Here is an 18,588-nt window from a genome sequence, read left to right as displayed (position 1 = left end):
TTAATTAACTAAGAATATGAGAAGAAAATCCCTGATAAGACACAGAATCTCCTTCTTTTACAAGGCATTAACCCAAGTATGACATAATAAGGGATTAGAAGGTCTGTAGCTTAAATGGGAGAGGGACTTGGGTGTAATAATGGAGGAGGACTGGGAGGAAGCATTGTCCAATATAAGCAAAGCAACAAACCAAATTAGGTATCCAACTCTATATATTACACCAGAATGAATGTATACATTTGGAGGTATGGACAGTACACGCTGCCCGAAGTGTTCATCAACGGAGGGCTCATATTGGCACCTCCTATGGACATGCCCAGAAGTGACTAAGTTTGGGACAGAGGTGATAGGTGGGTATACCTAGGAATATATGTACCCCACGCATGTGTATTTTAGCCATAGTAAATTAATTACCACTATATAGTAAATCCAGATTACTTCTTATTAGCATATGTACTCTGGCAAAAATATGTATTGCAAGAAAGTGGATGGCAAAGGAAGGCCGTAAGCTAGACACATGGAAACTTTTGGTAAATGTGACTAGGATACATGAGACATACGTGTATCAAGCCAGGGGAACGGTTAAGAAATTTCATAAGCTATGGGATAGATGGCCGTTGGATACGGAGAGTAATTGATTAAGAAACCGTCATGGAACACAGCGTTAGCAAGGGTGTGTGGTAACAATAGTAATAGCTTAGTTAGTAGTACCAAATATGAGTACACCGGCAAATTGGACAAAAGCGTTTGTATTATGTTGACCTAAGGGAATGGGGGAGGGAGGGGATTGTGGACAGTTGTAGTAACACAGGTCTGTTCTAGAGTATTATGTTTTGCTGTGCGAGCATGTGTGCTGGGCTCCAGGCCACACGCCTCTGCGTACGAGATAGGTGCAAGAGGATCAAGACACGTTATTAATTTAAGATTTTAATACTTAGGTAAATATAGATACTGAGTTAAAGACAATATATAAGCTATTTAGATTATATCACTTCTCATATATAAAACACAAATTTAACGTTTGTAATTGAAATATAAAATATATATGCAGTTAAAAGTATAGATAAGTTCACAAAGTTAAAGACTAGATGTTTATTGATAATTATTATTAGATTATGATAAATAATATCACATAATACCAGGCACTATAAGGAATTTAGTTAAATGGGGATAAGTAGGTAATAGTAACCGACACTTTGGCTAACCCCTGATGAAGCTGGGAGGACGGGGCCTGGGACACAGCACCTCAAATAAAAATATGTATGTAATAATATGCATGGAACAATGCACTTTATGATGACTCAATCCATCAAGACATGTTAAGCAGCAAATGTTAACAAGAATATGTTGGATGTTATGTAGACTCACTGTTAAGAGATGTTCAATCCTCCTCCCTCTTTTAAATGGGGAAAAAAAAGTAAAATAAAGATTGAATAAAAAAAAAAAAAGAAGAGCTGCTGCAGTTATGGACCCCTAGGCAGTGGAACCTACTGGGGGTTTCTGACAAAACGCATAGGACCATAATGAATCGTCATATTCTAAAAATAAAATTTTCTAAAGTTTTAAAATACCTTTTACTACTTATCTGCCAATGCAACTAAAGGGACTGTAAGCATAGGGGAGGACAAGGGGTAGTGACAGGTCAGCCAGGCCACGGCAAATGAAGGGGCATGGCCACTTCACCTTAAAAGGAAAAAAACTTTGTTTGGGCGGGCAGGCACCGGTAGAGAGGACATGCTGCCGCAGCTTGTGCTGAGCTGGGGAGAGGGGCTGTGCTGTTGCGGCAACCTGTCTTGTCTTTCCCACTGCCAAGCTGCTTGCAACAGGGGAGTGGGACCTGGGCCCCTCCCTGACTAAATAGTACCCCCCCCCCCTCCACTTGGTACCACTGACAAGGTGTACATCTATAACTCCAACTATGCATCATACAACTGGGGGCAGTACGGACGGTGTAATGGTTAGCATTACTGCCTCACAGCACTGAGGTCATTGGTTCGATTCTCACCATGGCCCTAACTGTGCGGAGTTTGTATATTCTCCCCGTACTTGCGTGGGTTTCCTCCGGTTACTCCGGTTTCCTCCCACACTCCAAAAATATACTGGTAGGCTAATTGTATCCAAACAAAATTCACCCTAGAATGTCTGTGTGTTTGTGTATATGTGGCAGGGAATATAGATTGTAAGCTCCACTGTGGCATGTTCAAAATATTCTCTGTGAAGCGCTGAGGAATATGTATGGGCTATATAAGAAACTGTTAATAAATCAAATAAATAAATACAAGGTGTACATATAGAACTCCATGTACCCATCATAAAAGGTGTACAGATATAACTCCACATATGTAAAATACTAGGTGTACATATATAACTCCACAAGTGAATCATACAAGTTGTACAGATATAACTCCACATAATAATACAAAGGGTGTGTCAGTTAGTGATGTAGATAATACCGCTTTCAGACCGCACTGTGAACACGGGTTATTGCCGTGTTTGCAGGGCTTAAACACGGGTGAAGGTGCGGTATGAAAGCGCCACACTCAGAAAACCTGTGTTGAGCAACACGACTTTTCACGGCTCTAACACGTGTTTGTGTGCGGTCAGAAAGGCCCCGACCCGTGTCATCCGACACTACTGTTTCTGAAATGCCGCTATTGGTGGATTCCTGTGAGGTTAGCAGTCTGACCCCGGAAACCAACAAGCAGCACGCTGGAACTGCGGACCACGGGACACAGGCACCATCCCAGCCTGCGCTCCGCACTTTAACAGCCTGCTGTTCCCCACTTTGGAAGCCTATTGCTCCACACTGCTACAGCCTGCAATCCACACTTGTCCAGTGTGTATTCCACACTTCTACAGCCTGCAATCCAGTGTGTATTCCACACTTCTACAGCCTGCTTTACAGCAATATGTCCTCTCTCTGGACAGATGAGGAGGTGAGATAATTGCTCAACATTAGGGGTGAGGAGGAGATCCGCAGACAAATCACCGGAACCGTAAAGGACGCTGTGGTCTACAAAAATATTGCGATGGTATTGGCATCCCGTGGCTACAAAAGGACACAGCAACAGGTGGTCAATAAGCTCATGGCGCTGCGGAAACATTTCATGAAGGTACACGACCACAACAGACACAAAAGTGGTGCGGCACGCCTAGATTGGAAACACTATGACCAGTGTGCTGGTGTTTTTGGATACACAGCATTAGCCACACCTGTCAGGCTGTCGTCCAATTTAGCTGCGCAAAGCAGCCAGGCATCTGAGAAGGACCATGACAACAGCAGCATTGCACACTCTTGTCCATCGTCGCCACTGTTAATTGATGATGACCCGGCAGACACCATGGACCAACATCCTGGGGGCCATGATGACAGTATCGCTGCGACTGTTGAATCGGCAGAAGAGACACATGCTGTAGCCTGTATGGCATCTGGAGGCACATCGTCTGGAGCCACCCCACCTCCAAATACCCAGACCCCACCGTTGCACAGCAACAGTAAGTACTAATGTATAAAAAAATGTGTGGTGCCACTATTTATTTTATAGTGAGTGTGTGTGTGTATATACATACACATACACACAGACAGACAGACTCACACCCACAAGTACTTAAAAAGTTGGTGTCATTTTTTTTGGGGGGGGGTATGTGTGTGCAAGCACGTGTGTGTGTGTGTATATATATATATATATATATATATATATATATATATATACACACACGCACATAAACATACACTTTCAAAAAATAACGTTGTTTTTTTTGGGGGGGGGGGTGTATATGTGTGTATATATATATATATATATATATTTATGTGTATATATATATATATTTATATATATATATATATATATATATATATATATATACATACACACACATACATACATATATACACACACACACACACAGACACCCAAAGAAAATAAATATTCCAACAGAAAATGTTTCCATCATCCTTTATTTAAAAAAACATTTTATCTTTTGCAGTGTTGCTATTGTGCAGGTGGACGAATACCACAAGCACGCGTTTGCTATCTCCACTGCTATGTTAATAAAATTTGACGCTGATTATAATGTTCCTTTTTTTCTCTCCTTTGTCCAGTATATTCTGCTCCTCCAAGAAGAAAGCGAGTGAATAAAAACGAACAAATGGCCAGAGTTATGGCCAATGTCATTGGCGAAAAATTGCAGGAAATGGACGCGGCAATGTCTGCACAAGAAGATGCTCACCTAGATAGATTTCTCAAGGCATAGGACGCTATGCAAAATGCCTTTTTGATACAGGTGATAGCCATACAGGAGAGTCAAAGCAGGGACGCAGAGTTACTGTAAAGAAATGCCCATCAGTTCCAGATGACATTCCTTGAGCGAATACTCGCCAGTCGCAATCAAGGGCATTCTTCAGTTCCACAAATACAACAGGCACCTCAGTACCCAAATCAACCCTACCCCCAATATAACCCTGGTCCGTTCTATGACCATGCTCACCCTCCTGAAAGGGCAGAAAGGGTAGAAAGTCCTGAATACTCTGTGTACAGGAACTTATCCTAACTCGGCACTTTGTTTTTATATTACTACAGTTTTAAATATGTGAACAGCACTTTTTATAGTTGTAGTTTCACTTGCTAGAACAAGTAATGTTTTTAGGTGCAAAGATGCTCCTTTCACTATACTGTTTGTGTGTTCACCTGTAAATGTTAACATAAATGTTTACACCAAAGTTTTTAACATGTTTTAGCGTGTGTTGAAGTACACAATTTTTAAATGGGTACACTGCTTGAACCTGAATAAACCTGTTTTAATATTTAAACCACAACTTTGTATTAGCATTTATGATGACAATAGTGAAGGAAGATTCCCCATTAGAGCAGAGCGGATCTGTTCTGCATTCCCGCTATCATCCCCAACATACTCTGCAGAATCCACAGAGGTGTACTCAAGTGGAGAGTCCTGTACAGCCCACTCAGGGAGAAATTTCTCATTACGAGCCTCACATATGTTGTGCAGTACACAACACGCTGCAACAACATCAGGCATAATCATAAGGTCCACATAATTTCTCTTCATGGCGCAGCGCCAACGTCCTTTTAATCTGCCAAACGCATTCTCCACGACCATCCTAGCAGAGCTCAAGGTGTGGGTGAAGGCAATTTGTTGAGGGCTCAACTGCACATGTTGCGTGAAGCCCTTCATCAACCAGTAGCGTAAAGGGTAGGCCGCATCGCCAATAATATGCACTGGTATCTCAACCCCATCAATAATCTTTGATTTCTGTAAACAGAGAGTAAAAGATAAGTATTTGTAACGTGGAAAAATTGCCTACACCAGTGTTTCTCAACCTCGGTCCTCAAGGACCCCCAACAGTGCATGTTGGGGGTCCTTGAGGACTGAGGTTGTGAACCACTGGCCTACACCATAGTGGTATATTATTAGTTACCCTTCAGATGTTGGTGAACTACACATACAAGCATTCCTTGCACCAGTTTTAGTATGACCTAATGTAAGCAGGGGCGTAACTATAGCACCGCAGCCCCCGCCACCACGGGGGGGGGCGCTGTGCATGTGGGGGCGCTGGGGGCTGCGGTGCTATAGTTAAACCCCCCCTCAATCCCCCGCAGACTTACCTATCGCGCTGGTCCCGGCGGCTCCGTTCTTCTGCCGAGGACCACCACAAAATGGCCACCCCATATAGCACACAGTTCTCTGAAACTGTCTGCTGTATGGGGGCGGCCATTTTCTGGTGGTCCTCAGCAGAAGAACGGAGCCGCCGGGACCAGCGCGATAGGTAAGGCTGTGGGGGATTGAGGGGGGGTTTGCATGGGCGGTGGGGTAGGGGTGCTCGGCGGGGTAGGGGTGCTCGGCGGGGAGGCGATGGGGGGGGGCGCCCCCCCTAACGGCGGGGGAGCGCCCAAAACGTAGCTACGCCACTGAATGTAAGTCAGAGCATGGCAGTATGTGTAGTTCATCAGTAGGTGGAGGTCCGCTTATGGCTCACTCCTGGTCTCCCCCACAACTTGACAAATGTGTAATTTCTTACCTCTCTTGGGAACAGCCAGCCACCTTGCTTTTCCTCCACTAGTTGGAAAAGGTCTGAATTGACGAGGACTCTGGAGTCATGTGCTCTGCCTGGCCACCCAATGAAGACATCAGTGAAGCTAAAAGGAATGTATGTTTAGTTTAGAAAAATTGTCTCAATGCACATAATATAAAACACACACTGCAAAAACAAACTTACCAGTACTGGTGATCCACGACTGCTTGTAAAACGATGGAATGCCACCCCTTTCTGTTGTAATAGTCTGCCGGGCTGTCACGGGGTGCACTAATAGGTATATGTGTCCCATCAATGGCCCCAGCACACTGTGGATACCCCCGTCTGCGGAAACCTTGGATGGTGTCCTCTAGGCGCTGTCCCTTAGGAAGGGAGATGGACCGCTGGTAGAGAGTATCCAGTATTGCCCGTGTGACTTGGTAGACTATGCCGCAGACTGTAGAGATCCCAACTCCAAACAAACAGGACAGTGTGCGGTACTCCCCAGGTGTAGCATACCACCACAAGGCGATGGCTAGCCTCCTGCTTGGCTCAATGGGTCTCCTGTAGTTGGTGGTCTGCATAGTGAGTGCAGGGGTCAGTACATCCAGGAGGTGTTTAAACGTGCCACATGACATCCGAAAATGAGCCATCCACTGTTCATCTTGGAAAGATTTCACAGCTAGCATGAAAGCTTGCCCATGACTCCAGTCTCTGGCCCACAATGTTCAGGCTGATGCCGTGTTCAGATGCAGTGCGGTCGACATAGTAGACAAGATAAATGCTCTCCTCCTGCACAAATAAAGGCATCTCTCCTTGTTCCTCTCTGCCCAAAACTGTGCTCTTTTCCTCAGCATGAAATAAGTGTACAGCATGTTGCATAGTGTGAAACTATGCTGCATGCTAACACCTGAATCACACAGAATCAAAGCACAAACATCCATGAGGTCAGAGAAGTCTGCCATGCTGCTGCTGCTGCTGCAATGCTGTGAACAATCTCCGCCCCTCACTTTTATTTCCTTTGTGATATCATTATTGTGAGCCATGTAAAAAGTCAATTTTTAATGATACACATAGGTTTTGCAGGCCGGACACAGGTTCAGTGTGTAAGCACCAATCCTAAGAAAACCCGGGTTAAAGTGCAGTGTGAAAGGGGTATTTTAAGAGTCTGACACGGCTCTTCACAAGGACAAACCCATGTTCAAAATGCAGGGTTGGACACGGGTTTGCGGTCTGAAAGTAGTATTAAAGGGAAATTTATTTTACTTTAAAGTACTGGATTTTTTTATTGTTGTTTATTTTTGTGATTAAAATAAGCCCTGGAGCTTAATGTCTACTGGCAGTAATATATTTTGCTTGCCATTTTTAACTGTATTTAACATAACACATACAGACTATCCTTGATTTATAACAGTACACTGGGATTAATTGAAATTATCAGACCAATGGCCAACAACATTTTTAATTTCCAAGATTTGTTTCATTTTGTGTTATCTTTTAAACAGAAACAGTAGCAATACTATCCTATGACTGTTATTTATCATAGATTTTTGCTACAGGAATGGAACTATAACTTTTATTTCCATGTGTTTCTGCCTCCAGTACATAACTTTTATAAAGTCAGGAAGTTTGAATTAGACAGCACACAAAGCCTTCCTGATGTTTATGTGGATACACTCTGTTAGAGGGGTTATAAAAATGGCATTTTGGGTTATTAACATTCATTAGTATTCAATAACAGTCCACAAAACTGGAAATATCCTTTAAATCATCAGGCAAGGAAAAAAGAAACTCTTAAAATGCCAGAAAAGTCCAAATTAATTAGAAAACTAACCAGAATTTGTTCACCACATTAGTTAGTGTTATTATCTCATATAATTAATTACTGGTTTAATAAGCCAGCTCCACCTTTACCTGTACTTTAAAGCAATATTAATCCCAATCTATATTATTTCTAATAGAATCCACTTCTACTGAACTCCAGAACTGTTTGTTACTCCACTCTCGCATTAATTTTATTGTCAAGCAGGTAAAACTTCTAAATGCTAGTCTCTGTTGGTGATACCAGTATTAATTCTCATTTGAAAGGAGAAATACAATTCAGGGTTAGGGAGGGAAGCCTATAGGGATCTTGCTGGCAGTGCCAACATCCTGAAATTGGGGTGTGGATCGTATTGTTAACAGCACTTAGGTCGACAGTCATTAGGTTGACACAGTTGGGTCGACAGGTGGGAAGGTCGACAGGTGTCTAGGTCGACATGGGTTTAGGTTGACACAGTGTTAGGTCGACATGGGTTAGGTCGACAGGTCGGAAAGGTTGACATGTTTTTTTTTACTGTTTTTTTTTACCCGAATGTCGACACAGTTGACATGGACACAGTTGGAAGTCAACTGCAGCCTCTCGCATCGCTCGCTATGCTTCGGGCATGCCCTAGTGGATGGTAGGGCATGAAATACCGCCTGTCGGCACATGTCGGCTCAAAAAAACTGTAAAAAAACATGTCGACCTTCCGACCTGTCGACCTAACACTGTGTCGTCCTAAACCCAAGTCGACCTTGTCCCCTGTTGACCTTAACACCTGTCGACCTTTCCACCTGTCGACCCAACGGTGTCGCCCTAATGACTGTCGACCTAAGTGCTGTCGACAATACGACTGTATCCCCTGAAATTGGCACAGTGCTTTGGGATAGTCATGGTCACTGGTATAAGTTTGTCCCAGTTGCCCAGAGGCAAGATAAATATTGGTGCCCCCTCACCACCACCACCATATATTTGCTTATATAAATATATGTATGCATGTATGTGTGTGTTATGTAAATTATGTTTAAGAGACTTCTAAGGTCCTGCTAGTAGGGGAAATTGTAAACTAATTGTGGAAAAGTATTTCTGTATCACAGCGCTGAGACCATGGGATCAGTTCCAACCATAGTTTTATGTGTGTGGTGTTTATACATTCTCTCAGAGTTTCTATTTACTGTGGATGCTTCAATTCAACACCAAATTTCAAATGTATACTAATAGGTCAATTGCATTCTTATAACATACTTAAGTGTGTGGAAGGGAAACATTGTAATGGGGCCGACACATGGGACGACACTGCTGAGCGATCTGAGCAATGAAGATAGCTCAGATCGCTCAACACACAGCGCTGCACAGTACTGTGTGCTGAGCGATTTGTCACGGCCAATTTCTCTGGTGAGAACACTGGATCTGACTGGCTATATAACTAGATTTATCCTGCATGCAGGATCTTAATCACCTGGCGATAATGACACACTGGACCACACATCACTATCGCTATGGCCCCTACACACGGAGCGGTGTGGATCATTTCTAAGCGATCTAGTAAGATCGCTTATGGGGCCTACATGCGTAGTGTTGTGTCTATATGAGCATTCTGAGCGATGTGATGCAGGGCTGCCACCAGGAATTTTGGGGCCCGGTACTGATTTTCATACTGCCCCCCCTCCCTCCCCATCTCCCCACGCTGACGGGCAATTAAAATGCAGCACTGGCTGGTGAGCCAATCAGAGCTTGTACACCGGCAGCCGCTCTGAATGGCTAATGGTATACAAGCTCTGATTGGCTCAAAAGCTGGTGCAGCATTTTAACTGGCTGCTGGCATCCTGCATTGAAGAAGCCTGTGCTTCGGGGCAGCGGAGGCAGTCAGGGGAGGGGGGGTTGCGGTAGTCAAAATTAGCTGCCCGGACCCTTCCAGAGGCCGGGGCCCCACGACAGCTGTACCCACAGCACCCCACTATCGGCGGCCTTGATGTGATGTGCCACTAAGTGATCTGTCAGGGCCAGTGTTCTCCGGTGACAACACTGTCCCTGACACCCAGCATGCCCTGCAACCGATTTAGCATAGGCAAATAGCAAAACTGTAGCAGGGCATGCTGGGATGTGTAGTTCAACAACAGCTGGAGGGCCGAAGGTTCCCCAAGCCTGCGGTAATTGGTGCAATGTGGAAGGGCAGGGCTGCCACTGTTACAGCAAACCGGTAGCAACACGGCAATACAAACCAGTAAAAAAGAAGGTTTTTGCCATGTTGCTTTGCAGTGTGAATTGGTTAATCGAGTAGAGTGACCCATTTCCCGTTCACACTATGGAGGAGGCCGTGCTTGGAGAAGCACCAGCTCTAAGTGATGCCTCTTCCCCACCCCCGATAACGCTCATCCCCGCCCCGCATGACGTCAGCAAACAGGCAAGATTGGCAGTTTGCTGGTGCGATGTGAAAAGACCAAAATGCAGGATCGCACTGGGACTGGACCGTTTCAAAGTCCTGGTGCGACCCTGCATTTGCGGTCTGAAAGCGGTATTAGCGATCTAGTAAGATCGCTTAGAAAATGCCCCTAAATCGCCCCATTAGACAATGGGCTGAAATCGCCCCATGTGTAGGCTCCATTAGCCCCACTGATAGGGCACTGAGGTGAATTGTTTAATATCTTTGGAAAACACTTATTGATATACTGTTGCCATACAGAATATTGTACATTAAATATAACAGATCAGGTTGTGGTGTCCATTAAAGTAATTAACAGTTGTAGTATCAATCAAAAATTCAACAGTTCTCTTCCATATTTATATTACATTACAGTTTACAAAAATATCAGAGAATGCACATATTTGTTTTATCCTATATCCCTCAAGTGTTTAGGTAATCGTCTAGCTACATTTGAGATGAGTTATTAGACTCACTTATATTCTGAAAAAAAAAATTCTAGAGAAATATTATGACAAAAATACAAGAGGGCAGTTTCTTACGCTACACTTTCTGGAAGTTCAACATAACTTTCCAGCCGATAATATAACATTTAACATAGTGGGGGGGGGGGGGGGAGAGAGAGACTATATCAGAAAGGTTTTTAAATAAGTATTTTGATTGATTGATTGATTGATTGATTGATTGATTGATTGGTTGATTGATTGTATTACTTTTAAAGTGCTAAAATTGAGTTATGGAGAAACTATTTTAATAATGTGAAACATTTTGTTGAAACTCTTCAGCTAACTGTTACAACTTGTGTAGCAAGTATAAATTATATAATGGTATTTGCATAATAAACCATAACAGAATTTTAGACTGTATTTTGTGGCATAAATTTTCATCCACTTCTCATTCCTTTTTCTCACTGTTTCTTACTCTGTCCTAGTGAACCCTGTAACATACAACAGCAGAATATATGTAACCTGCACTGAAAGTTGGCCTTTGCCAAATGCACAATGACGATTAATAATATGCACAGAAATATGCACAGAAATGAACGAGGCAGGGGAAAGTGATCCTTACTTATTTCTTATATATTTAATCTATGATATTGTATTGTGTAATCGTGTCATCGTAGGTAACGTTAAACTCTTTTACTAATACCCCAGGTGATTATTGCTTGAATATCAGGAATATAGAATATATTCACCCCCTTTAAGATTTGCCCAAGAGCAAACCATGAAGTCATAATGGTAGGTCGGGCATTCAATAGAATTGATTATATAATATAAGACTATAGGAAAGAAAAAATGAAGGCTATATTTTAAAAATTAACATTAATAGTAAACTGGAATATTCGGTTGCAGAATCCTACATTGTAATGTAGAAAATAACAAAAAATGCAAGTTATAAAATATATATTTTTGTAATATTAAGGATGTGTTTGTCAAATTGTGGGCTAACTTGTATTTTAGCTCAGTAATAATGCCCATTCTATTCATTTTGAAAATCAGGGAAGTACAACAAAGCCCAAAGGATTAATTAATGTGTGCATTGATCAACTGGATCTTTTAAATCATTCCTAATGAATGAAAATCTGCAAATCGTTAAGCACATCGCATAAGTATTTTACAACAGGTCACTGATGTTCATGATGTACTGATGTACATGTGAAATGTCAAACTTTCCTTGCCACTAAATTGGTGGCAGCCATTAAACTAAAAGGTATATGAATACCTGGTTCCCAGCAAAATGTGAATTTATCAATCAAAAGCTTGGTCACTTGAAAAATACTGTATTCACTGTTTGTAATTGAGCCTGCAGCGCTTAAATAAATCATTGATGGGTAAAATTGCACATGCTCACTTAAAGTATAATGTGATTTAAGAGGACATGTTAATGAAAGTTGCCAAGCCCTTGCACCCTTGACATTAGAAATTCATCACACATCATTCTGTAATTCTTGCACATTATTATTTATGCCTCTATTTACTACACTGTAGCTTGCGTGTGCATTGTTTTTTACACATTTTAATATCATTTCGGTGTGTTTTTGGACATGACTCTGTAAAGTACAGGGAAGGAAATAATATAAGGAATTGGATTTAAAAGCATAGAGATTGGCTTTAAACGTTTTAGATTAAAGAGGAGGAGGGGGCGATTGCAGGCTGTGTCTGCAACAATGATTAGTCTTGATCTAAAAGCTGTTCTGTTCTCTAGCACATTGGGTAAGTCCTTTATCATTGGGTGGCAATGCCACTGCCTGTGGCTATTGCTTGCCTCAAGCTAAACTCTGATGGCAAGCAGGAGTCTATCAACAGCCTTCATTAGAGAACAGAGCTTGCCACAGCTGCGGTATGACCCTTTCGCATTCATTCGATCGCTAGCCCACAAACTAATGTCCTGTCTAGTAAGGAATTACCATGCTTATAAATAACATCCACATTTGTGTGTGTGTGTGTGTGTGTGTGTGTGTGTGTGTGTGTGTGTGTGTGTGTGTGTGTGTGTGTGTGTGTGTGTGTGTGTGTGTGTGTGTGTGTGTGTGTGTGTGTGTGTGTGTGTGTGTACACACACACAGACTAATAATTTGAGCAGGGATTGCAATACAGGAAACTCGAGATTTAAAATTGATCTGATTGAAAACGTTTTACTGTAGTAAAAGGAAGAATGCTGAGCTCTTTTTGGATACATATCACATTCTGGACTAAAGTTAACACTTGGGAATCGGATCTTTTTTTTTTTTTTGCCATGACTAAATAACAATTTTTCAATCTTTTTCACAGTGGTGTAATGGTATATGTATGGATACATTACTTATCACTTCCCTTTATCACTCAAGATACTCTTCATAATATCAGTGATACATCTGAACCGGTCTTTCAGTGATAACACTGCTACAATTAAATTAGCAACGTTGGTGCTGAAACAGTTAAATAGGTCTGTGCATAAAATGCATGATGTACCAGAACTCTGATTTAAACATTAATTACATAATAGCATGTGTATCCCTCCAATTCACCATACAAACATCGGCTGCGATGTGTGTGTGTGTGTGTGTGTGTGTGTGTGTGTGTGTGTGTGTGTGTGTGTGTGTGTGTGTGTGTGTGTGTGTGTGTGTGTGTGTGTGTGTGTGTGTATACACACACACACACACACACACACATATTTTTCTCTCTATTCAATCAGTGCTGCATCCAGATCATTCCTTAACTTATACAGTTGAAGTAGGTTTGTGGTAATAGCGTTTTCCTGACATTTTTCTTTGATGGAATGTCATATAGGGAAATTCTGCCTCCTTGTAAGAGTACAGTGAATATACTTTGGTTCTTCTTCATTCGTACATGTCATCTCCACACCTTATACGGACCATACCTGTGCTTAATATTTCTCCCTAGCCTTTAAAGGTTATTAGTAACTGTATTCTGTAATAATATAATTAGTAAAGGTGTAATTTAACAAGGTAGATCACTATTTGTCCTTAATGGTTGGCATATTAAGGAAAGTTAGTTACCACGTTATAAAAGGTCAGCATATTGGTTACGTACAGACGTAGACATTTATGTTCAATACTTACACGACACACAATTTGCAATTAGAGGTTACATGGCGCCTGCGGTGATATGTGAGAATAAACGTAATAATAACAACAATAGTCCAGATATCTACAATTTGAAAATGCATATTAATTCCAAATGCTAATATAAAGGATGAAATGCAATTACTTCTGTTCTGCAGTAACAAAATGTTACAGACACAGTTTTGCGGTTCAAATTAGTGTCCCAATCTTTGTGTAATAAGGTTTGTAAAATAAATCCATATCCTATTTCAAAACATGACACATAAATGATGATCATGAGAACATTGATTTCCCACACATTGCTCATATGTTGTTACACCTGACAATACTATTTGCATACAATGTAAAGATTTCATCAGGGCTCTGGGTTTGAAGGTATGGAATGAAACAAACATTTATCGGGGCACATTACAAATGATTGTGAAGAGAAAGAACATCCCTGTCAATAAGGAACTAGTTTCCTGATTGCATAAGACTTGTTTGTGCATTAATTATGTCCCTCTATACATAAGGACCAGTGCTGCAGGAAACTACTGTAGTGCAAAGTACAAAGTTATATTTTTCAATAGTTCTATTATAGTTATATACATTCAATAAGATAAGCTGAAAGATTGATTTGCATACTCTGAGATGTGTCTGTAGAATAAGTTCATGTTTAACTTGATAACAATGTTTTTTCTTGAAGTGTTTTAAGTGGTAAGATAGATAGATAGATAGATAGATAGATAGATAGATAGATAGATAGATAGATAGATAGATAGATAGATAGATAGATATTGAGACAGCAAATAAAAAGATAGATAGACAGACAGATAGATAGATAGATAGATAGATAGATAGATAGATAGATAGATAGATAGATATTGAGACAGCAAATAAAAAGATAGATAGATAGATAGACAGACAGACAGACAGACAGACAGACAGACAGATAGATAGATAGATAGATAGATAGATAGATAGATAGATAGATAGATAGATAGACAGACATACAGATGGAAAAATAGATATAAAGATGGATGGATATGTCATAGATAGATAGATAGATAGATAGATAGATAGATAGATAGATAGATAGATAGATAGATAGATAGATAGACGGAAAACTAAGCAGATGGATAGATAGATAGATAGATAGATAGATAGATAGATAGATAGATAGATAGATAGATAGATAGATAGATAGATAGATAGATAGACAGACAGACAGACAGACAGACAGACAGAAAGACATAGAGATGGATAAATAAATAGATGGATATAGATAGATATTGAGACAGCAAATAAAGAGATAGATAGATAGATAGATAGATAGATAGATAGATAGATAGATAGATAGATAGATAGATAGACAGACAGACAGACAGACAGACAGACAGACAGACAGATAGATAGATAGATAGATAGATAGATTTGTGAGAAGGATTTGCACTGAAGTATTCTGTATCAATGCCATAATAAATGAGTTCAAAGGTTAACAAAACTGGGATTGGAAAATACTGTTGATTACTGAAATGGGAAAAAGTCGCCAATTGCCATTAGTGAGCACACTGTATGTAACTATCTGCCCTGCACTATGTGTACTAAGCATTATTTCTGCTTGAACTTTGTAATATATTCATAATGACATAACTGTCCTGTAACGGATTTAGACGTTTCTGTTTCCAATTTCCCAGGCAACATTCTAAGCAAATCTAACCGTGGTTGGACGACGCAATGCAGGAACTAAACAATGATCTGCCATTAACAGGATATTATGAATGCATTTCCTCTCTGCGGAACATTATGCCCATTGCCCTCCTAAACATATGTGGTACAGTGCTCCACAGTATATGTCTGCTATCAGTCGTGCTGTCATTTTAGAAGGTGCTTTCCTGTGCCAAGTAATGCTGGTACAACACGGTGCGGTTTGTTAAATGTTCACATTATTTGCAAGGTCTAGGGTTTGATAAAAGGAGACAGTATCCTGAATAGAGTTGATTGAAATGGCGTGTGCCTTGCTGATGGGAGCCAGCTAGGGACAATGCGCTGTGCATCTATGGACACTCCAGCAATTATTCCTCTGTGTTGAAGGTGGATTAGTGCAATGGAAAGAAGCATATGTTTGGCCTGGGGCGACACTCCCCCTGGCTGAGCTTAGAGAATGGGAGCGGAGAAAGAGGCTGAACCTGGAATATCAAACTAGAGCTGAAGCAGTCTTCCCTAGCACCACTGAGAGGGGAGAAAGCTTTTAGGTTGGGACTGGCTCTCTGGCTCAGAATAGCAAACAGCGGATGTTCTCTTCCACTGCTTATATCATGGTTGCTCTGAAGAGACTCACAGACACTTTACACGTACTCGAAGCATTTACCAACCTATTGGTCCTAAATGTATAGTTAGGGATTTACCTGCATAGGCTCTTGTTACACATTTCATACAATGGGAATGGATACTGTTCCACTTGCAAGCTAGAGTCACACCTCCCATTTATTATCTCCTTCCCAGATGACAAATGTCTATACATGTTGAAACAAACCTCTTCTATAAAAGATGAAAAAGTGTGTATCTGCCAGAGTGAGTTCGCAGCCGCACACACCATTGTCATCTGACACAGACAATATGCGTCCTTTATGGTCACACAACTGTAACTTAGCATATGTGTGTGTGTGTGTGGGGGGGGGGGGGGGGCACCATTAACCATGTTATTGTACCATAGTGTGGGCTTATTGTTTAAATAGGACGGATGCATAGAACTTCTGGATGACAACACACATCTCCTTAAAACCCAAAGGAGTCCCTTATAGAACATGCGTTCCTTGCCTAAAAATAGTACTATACCTTCATGTATATGTTTTATATATTAGTGAGAGAGAGGTACACACACACACACACACACACACACACACATACAAAAATATAGTTAAATAAAATTACACTTACCGACAGATCACCTAATATAACAAACATACACAACAAATTTGTGTTTTTAGGTTACCTATGCTGCTCAAAGTAGAGGGTTATTCAATAGCTGCCTTCTACTAAGTATTAACACTACATTGTAAGTTTCACATATGCAGTGCACAATATACAGGTTTATACTTTATACTGTATCAGACTGATTGGAGCCCATATATTCCTATCAGGCTAATTGGAGCCCATATATTCCTATCAGGCTGATTGGAGCCCATATATTCCTATCAGGCTGATTGGAGCCCATACATACTGTAGGTACCTGTTTTCTCTGTACTGCATACTGAAACTGATTCTAGCTCTCTAGTAATCCAATGTTCGAATCTTCTCCTCACTGCTATTTCTCGTCTCGCACATGCGCTGTGGCCTTAACCATCTTGTCACATGCAATTGACAGCAAGTAGCAATCACCAGTATTATTAGCTCGTTTCTAGTTTGATCTGTTACTATATTCACATATAATGTCAGCTACAGCGGTTATTCAATTTCAACAACTTTCCCCAAGTACTATAGAAAATACATACAGACTTAGCACAGCATTTTTTTGTTCATACCTTATTATATTGAGATGTATCCAACAAGTAGTCGTACACAATCTAAAGCATTGTATAACGCCAGTTTCCCCGCCTGATCATTTATACTTCTACAAAACATCCTTCTGCTTTGTACTTAGCTTCTTAAATGTTTACAACATTTGTTTTACCTTTGCAACATTTTTTATTGTTAATGCCCTATTTCCTGGCTGCGCCATACGGGGCGCATTAAACCCACCCACTGATCTCTCCCAAAACACCAAAAAGCAGGTGCAGTGCTATGTCACCCTGTCAAGATATACAATGTGTTTGTTTGATTTTACGAGCCCTGTATAAGCCCTGGATCTACATAACACGTTTAGCACATAGCTCTGAATCTCGCTTGGTGCTGATTTTGGGGTAATTCATGTGTCAGTGTATAAGGGGGGGGGGGGGGGGGTGGACTGAAGCACAGACCAGAGCTGCGTCTTCCAGGGTGCAAACCTAGTAACCTCCCCTACAAAATTGGCTTGCTTAAGATACTATTCAATACATAACGTTATTGTATTTTCTGTTCTTAATTAACATAGACATGACCCTGGTAATAGCAGGACCCGAGAAACAATGAGAATAATGAAAAATGCCCTGTGCCTTTTATCATCTCTGACTTGCACCTGCAATTCCTATAGAAAAAAATCTGCATTTGTTATTTATGTTTCAAATCCCCCATGTAGCCAGGATCTATAACGATTGGAGCATGTTTTATATGCCAATAATACACACACAATTCAGCACAAGACGTGAGTGAACTGCCAATAGCTGTGGAGCCTAGGATGGGATCTCTAACCGGGTACAGCAGATGCTGGCTTGGTGCAGGCCACTACAGCTCGGTTATTCTCTGGACACGTTAGGAAGGCATTAGTGATTGATAATGACGCTCATTAACCCCTTTCCTATCCAAAGGAGAACCCACAATCAGCAGGTCACATCAAACAGCAAACAGCTGAATTGAACATATCCATATATAGACTTAAAGTAGAGAAGAAAAAGTGTTGTCAGATACGAATATGTGGCTCTATGTGTCATAATATGTGTCACCCTTGCACTGCTATGTAGTTGTACTGTGCAGAACTATACAATGTTCACTTTAAAGACACAAACTGGCATCACAGTAGCATTTGGTACACTATTCATCATTATTCAACAACTGATTCGTATTAAAGTCCATGGATTTTTTTCTGAGTCAGTATGAAATGTACTTTATGTGGGAGGAAGCCGACAGTTTAAAATATGAATATTTATACCAAATGA

This window comes from Crinia signifera, chromosome 5 (genome assembly GCF_055691185.1).
Source record: "Crinia signifera chromosome 5, ASM5569118v1, whole genome shotgun sequence".
NCBI classification, from domain to species: domain Eukaryota; kingdom Metazoa; phylum Chordata; class Amphibia; order Anura; family Myobatrachidae; genus Crinia; species Crinia signifera.
Note: the sequence above shows the minus strand (reverse complement) of the source record.